The 5,759-nt window shown below is 41.1% G+C and overlaps 1 long non-coding RNA gene across 1 annotated transcript in view; it reads left to right on the top strand.

Annotated features, from left to right (window-relative positions):
• Nucleotides 1-2,050, top strand: part of LOC116695212 (uncharacterized) — a 17,262-nt gene extending 15,212 nt beyond the window's left edge. Inside the window, exon 3 of the long non-coding RNA XR_004333378.1 lies at nucleotides 1,876-2,050. This is a non-coding gene — a long non-coding RNA (uncharacterized LOC116695212). The remainder of the gene's footprint in view (nucleotides 1-1,875) is intronic.
• The last annotated feature ends 3,709 nt before the right edge of the window (nucleotides 2,051-5,759 follow it).

Raw genomic sequence — 5,759 nt, 5'->3', positions numbered from 1 at the left:
ATACCCAGGGCTCAGTTTACACCTAGCACCATTTCTAGCCACTGGGGGAACCATAGGCAGGCTGGGGGAGCGCATAGTAATGTTAAAAACCCTCATAAAGTGGCATTTTCATGCCATGGGACATTTAAGCATGGTGTGTACTGACATGACAGGGGCCTTACGCTGCTGAGGCCTATACATAATTATCATAATTATATAAGAATGGCTTTAGATTATTATTGCAGGCTTTTTTTTATCACATGAAATACATGCCAAGTGACTGAGGCTTCTCCAGCCCCTCCCACTGTGACAACTGTTGCTCCGGAGTTCAGCGCACACACACACACACACACACACACACACACACACACACACACACACACACCACACCCAGATGGCAGGATTGTGACAGTGAACTTTGAACCCCATTAAGTCAAGTGTTACAGTAGTGTGTTGTTGTGTGTGTGTGTGTGTGTGTGTGTGTGTGTGTGTGTGTGTGTGTGAGTGTATGTGTGAGTGAGCTATCGGTCCAGTGGGTCGAGCCGTCTGTAATATCAGGATGAATGTGTGTGCTCTCGTGCTGTGTGTGCTGCTGTCGCCTCCAGCTGCTCAGTCTGACAAAGGTGGCTACCTGTTCTCTTCCATTTCTCGACAACGGGTACATATGGAGTTATAAATGTGTTTTGGTTCCCCAGTCGAGTAAGAAACAAAGAGTCAGCTGAACGGATGTGTGGGTTACCTGCCATGCTCTATAACATTGTCGTCTGAAAACATTGGGACATTGATCTCAGTCAAGTCAACTTTATTGTCAATTCTACAATATGCACCAGACATACAGCAAGTAAAAATAAGTTTCTCGCCAACCCACGTGCAAAATGTCATTTTTTTGTCATAACCAAATATTTTCTTGTGTATGTGTGTGTGTGTGTGTGTGTGTGTGTGTGTGGTGTGTGTGTGTGGTGTGTGTGTGTGTGGTGTGTGTGTGTGTCAGCAGGAACGACTCTTCAGCCCTGGTTGGTGGTTCTGACCGCTTGTTGTGTGTTTCCTCTTCATCGTCTTCATCATCCTGATTGCTCACAGACTCCTCAGAAAGACAGTCACACACACACACACACACACACACACACACACACACACACTATTTACCATATTATTCAATGATAGTTGGGAGGTGATTACACTGATGGGAATATAATAATATATTTTATAATACATTGCACATAGTAAACAGTGTTATTCATAGATGTGTGAACAATGTGCTGCGTTTAAACGCGCCAGGTGGTGGATGACCTAACTACACCACCAACACCACCACCACCATCACACAAATCTCCCACTGTGATTGGCTGACCAGTACATCTGGAGACCTGTCAGCTGTCACAATATCAAGAAATCGCTGTTCAAGTTAATTCAACACTTCATATTAGATATGATATTTATTGACAAAACATAACACACAGAGGTTACACACACAATACAAAACATTAGCACCTATCAAAACAAATGTATACAAAAAAACACATGATGAACATGAAAAGAGGGTGTAAGGGCAATGACATAAAAATACAAGATCAGGTAGTGTTCCTGTCATCATTGTGTTCATCCTCACCGCAGTACGACAACACTGTTGGATTAACAGCTGTCACATAAAAGTACAGCTTTTGGGCTAGGAAAGAAGCTTAGTATTTGAAAATATTAAAGTGTGAGTTCTCACAATAGCAGTACTTTAGTACTGAAAGTAAAGTAAGCAGGCTGAAGTGACGGAGCCTTGACATTTCACCTCCATTAAACTCTATCATAGTCAGGATCCATGGTTATGGACTTCCTTCCCCTCCCTGATAACAGCAGAGTTATGGTAAATGACTAACGTGTGCGTGTTGCTGTCGTGTGTTGCAGGGCGGAGCAAGACGGCTGGGGTTATGAAAACAAGGCTGCCGCCATGAATGAATATGAGAATATACAAACCAGTCTGTAGAAACGGATGCACCTGTCAGCCGCCTCCCACTGCTTTGTGACAGCCGATAATAAAGTCTCTGTTGATCTTTGGTTGCTTCTTGTAGAGATGGAAAAACGCTTGTTTTTCATTTTTAAATACAGAAATACAATAAAACTTTTGGTGGTTTAATTATCATAAATTGCACAAGTCATGTTTATATCCTCATGTTGTCCTCGGGTCAAATTGACCCGTTTTCCTATATCAGTGTTCTTTTTAACTACCCAATTGTAATTACCCCAAATAACATGATTGACACAATGCTCTTTGGCATGTACAAATCTCTACTTTCATTAATTTTCCTATTAAAATTTGAAAAACAAACTGAAGCGTTTTTGAAATAGTATTGAGTAAAAGTTCACATATTCCAGTCCATCAACAACCGTTCCTTTAATTTTAGTCTTAACAATTCCTACTTTCTGCTTTTCTGACTCAAACATTAGGTATAATTTCCTATAAATGAGTTTTTTTGACCATAAATTCCCAAAAAAGTGTCAAAAGTGTTCAAAAAAGAGACAAAAACATAAGAAAAAGTTACAAAAACATCAATAAAAAGCGTCAACAACAGTGTTGATTGACAATTTTGACGGACGACAACTCAAGGGTTAAGGAGTTTTGGTTGGAACGTTCCACTGCTCCAGCCCTCTGTGGCCACCAGAGGGACCCATATACCACAGAAGAAGAAGGTCATGATATAATAACTCACCACTGCTGCTCCAGTTCCTGTAATGTAGTATTTACTATGTTTTGTTACTTCAATCATGTGCTGTGTCTAGTAACCCCCTTAACTTCCTCACATAGATTCATTTGAAACAAGAAAGCTATGAGCAGATGGACATTTCCTATACAGAACGAAGATGAATAAATTAATGAACAAACACAGATGCTTCCATGGATACAGAGCTCCCTGAATGCTTTGAGAGTATGACATTTCTCTAAAAGAGTCTCTCATCCGTTCACTGGCCTATCTTTCTGCTGCTCCAGTTAAAATAAGAAGTTTGTAATTTCAACCCAATATATATTTACGTTTTTGGAAAGTAGACATGCACGTGCTCTGTATCAGGAGGCATAATAAGGGACTTGAGGTGACTCTTGGTCATTGCCTAATCTTGGAGACCTACAATGAATCACACCTGTGGGTGCCACATCGTGCACACACACACACTGGGGAGGACTCCCATTCATAAAACCATGCATACATACAGCACATAACAATGTGTTTTGTTTCGTTTTTATGAACCTGTAACCATGAGACAACAGCATACCAAATCAGTTACTTGGAGAGCGAGTTGGCTCTACCTATGGGTCAAAAAGTCATACAAGGGATGATTTAATCACATCTTAGTTAAAGGTGCCCTGCCACACGTTTTTCATTACTGTGTGGTAATGTCTGAAGTTCTACCATGGACTCTGCAACATGTTTTGCGGGATAAAATGCCTTTGTTACCTTGTTTCAAGCATTTCTAGCGTGCTGTAAAAAGCCTGCAGGACAACACATTCTCATTCCCATCTCGCTTGTTCAGGTGCCTTTGTTGTTGTTATTGATGCTAAAAGTCTCCTTTAGTGTCATATAACACCCTTTACATAAACACATTGGTCGGGACAAGCAATAACACTTTTTAACATGTCATCACTGGGTGCTAGATAAGACTTTTGGGCACCACACTACTGCACTAATGCAACCTGCACAATTTGGTTTATGTAGCATACATTTTAACATTTTAGCATATTATTTAAGCAGTTGCAAATTATTGTTTCCCCATCCTGTACATATTCAAATATTTGTTCTTTTTTTCTTTATTCACATTATTATTTCATGTATATATATTTTTCCTAGTATTTCATTTATATTTATATTCTGTGCTTTGTGACTGATTTTGCTGCTGCAATTCCGAAATTTCCCATTTTTCTTGGGATCAATAAACATCTCTATCTATCTATCTATCTATCTATCTATCTATCTATCTATCTATCTATCTATCTATCTATCTATCTATCTATTGGCGTCCCTTTTGACGCTCTTTGTCGGGACCACTGGTGTCCCTTTTGACCCGCTTGGTCGGGACTATTGGCGTCCCTTTTGACGCTTGGTCGGGACTATTGGCGTCCCCCTTGACGCGCTTGATCGGGACTATTGGAGTCTCTTTTGACTTGCTTGGGGGGGACTATTGGAGTCCCTTTTGACTTGCTTGATCGGGACTATTGGCGTCCCTTTTGAGGCGCTTGGTTGGGACTATTGGCGTCCCTTTTGACGCGCTTGATCGTGACTATTGAATTCCATTTTGAAGTGCTTGGTTGGGACTATTGGTGTCCCTTTTGACGCGCTTGATCGTGACTATTGAATTCCATTTTGAAGTGCTTGGTTGGGACTATTGGTGTCCCTTTTGAAGCGCTTGATCGGGACTGTCAATATTAATACATTGAAAAAAGCATAATTTAAAAAAATGCCAAAATAGTGACATAAAAATGGAAAAAAGTGACAAATAATTTGGGAACAAAATGGACAAAAACGTCAAGAAAATTATAGACAAAAACAACCAAATGGTCAAGAAAATTATAGACAAAAACAACCAAATGTTGAAATTTGGACCCCAAAAAACACAAAGCTTGCATGGTTGCATGGTATAAGGTTTTTTTACTGTACAGCCTTTTATCTCTACAAAAATACGCTTTGCGCTGGTCAGGGGGTACTTGTTTTTACAGGGGGTACATTATTCAAAAAGTAGTTTGAGAAGCACTGTTCTCTGTTTTTCAGGGTGTGGTAACAGTGTGGTCAGCTTAGTGTCTATGTCAGCCCACAGAGCTAGAGGCTGGAACAGCGGGCCGCAAAGAGCGTACCACAAGCCTTGAAGGGGGATCTGCTCCCGTGTGCTCTTAAGCAAGGGTGATCAGATGCCTTGAAATAGGCCTGGCCATTGTGCTTCCTCCATATGACCCAAAAAGCTAAAGGACTTAGTGTGGTATAGAACCTGAGGGCCCTCACAGGGCTTAGGGTGTGAGGCCTGTCAGAATCTCTACAGTTGGTTCAGAATCCTGCCGCTCGCCATGTCAAACAGCCTCATTTTACTTTGTTTTCACTACCTACAAGTGTTCTACTCACAGTTATAATCCATGGTTTTCTGTTTGTTGTTCAGTACAAAAAAAAACACACATCTGTGGCTGCTGATGTCATGTGCCTCTCTTTATATGGATGACCATTGTGGTTGATGTCTACCATCTCAAAGCCAGGTCCTGTTGGGGGGGGTTCAGATCCAACAACAAACACTTTCCAAGGGGCAATAAACAGTCCAGCTATGACTACTGCTCATACAAAGCCACATTTCAGTCCCTTTAAATGATTCTCAACCAAATCTCTGACTGAGGAGCTTATTATTTGATTACCAACATCATAACATACATAAGAGTACAGATCAAAGTATAATTAAATTTAATCAAATGTATCTTTCTCATACGTTTCATGGAACTCCTTAGCTGTTAGACTCTGAAGGCTGAGAGTGTTCCAGCTCTGGATAAAGGCTGTGCAGTGACAGAAACCGAGAGGAGTGAAGGCTGTTCTGCTCTGGCATTCAGTGTGAGGTCTGCTCAGGGGTTTGGGTAATGGAGAGAGTGTGTGTGTGTATGTGTGTGTGTGTGTGTGTGTGTGTGTGTGTGTGTGTGTTGTTTGGGGGGGGGTCTTGTTTAACCACATTCATGGGGTCCATAAACCTGGAGTTCAGTATACTTGTGGGGTCAGGACAGCTTTGTGGGTCCAAAATGCTGGACCCCACAACTTTAAAGGGCTGTTTGA

The sequence above is a fragment of the Etheostoma spectabile genome, chromosome 9 (genome assembly GCF_008692095.1).
Source record: "Etheostoma spectabile isolate EspeVRDwgs_2016 chromosome 9, UIUC_Espe_1.0, whole genome shotgun sequence".
NCBI classification, from domain to species: domain Eukaryota; kingdom Metazoa; phylum Chordata; class Actinopteri; order Perciformes; family Percidae; genus Etheostoma; species Etheostoma spectabile.
Note: the sequence above shows the minus strand (reverse complement) of the source record. Positions and strands in the feature narration are given on the sequence as shown.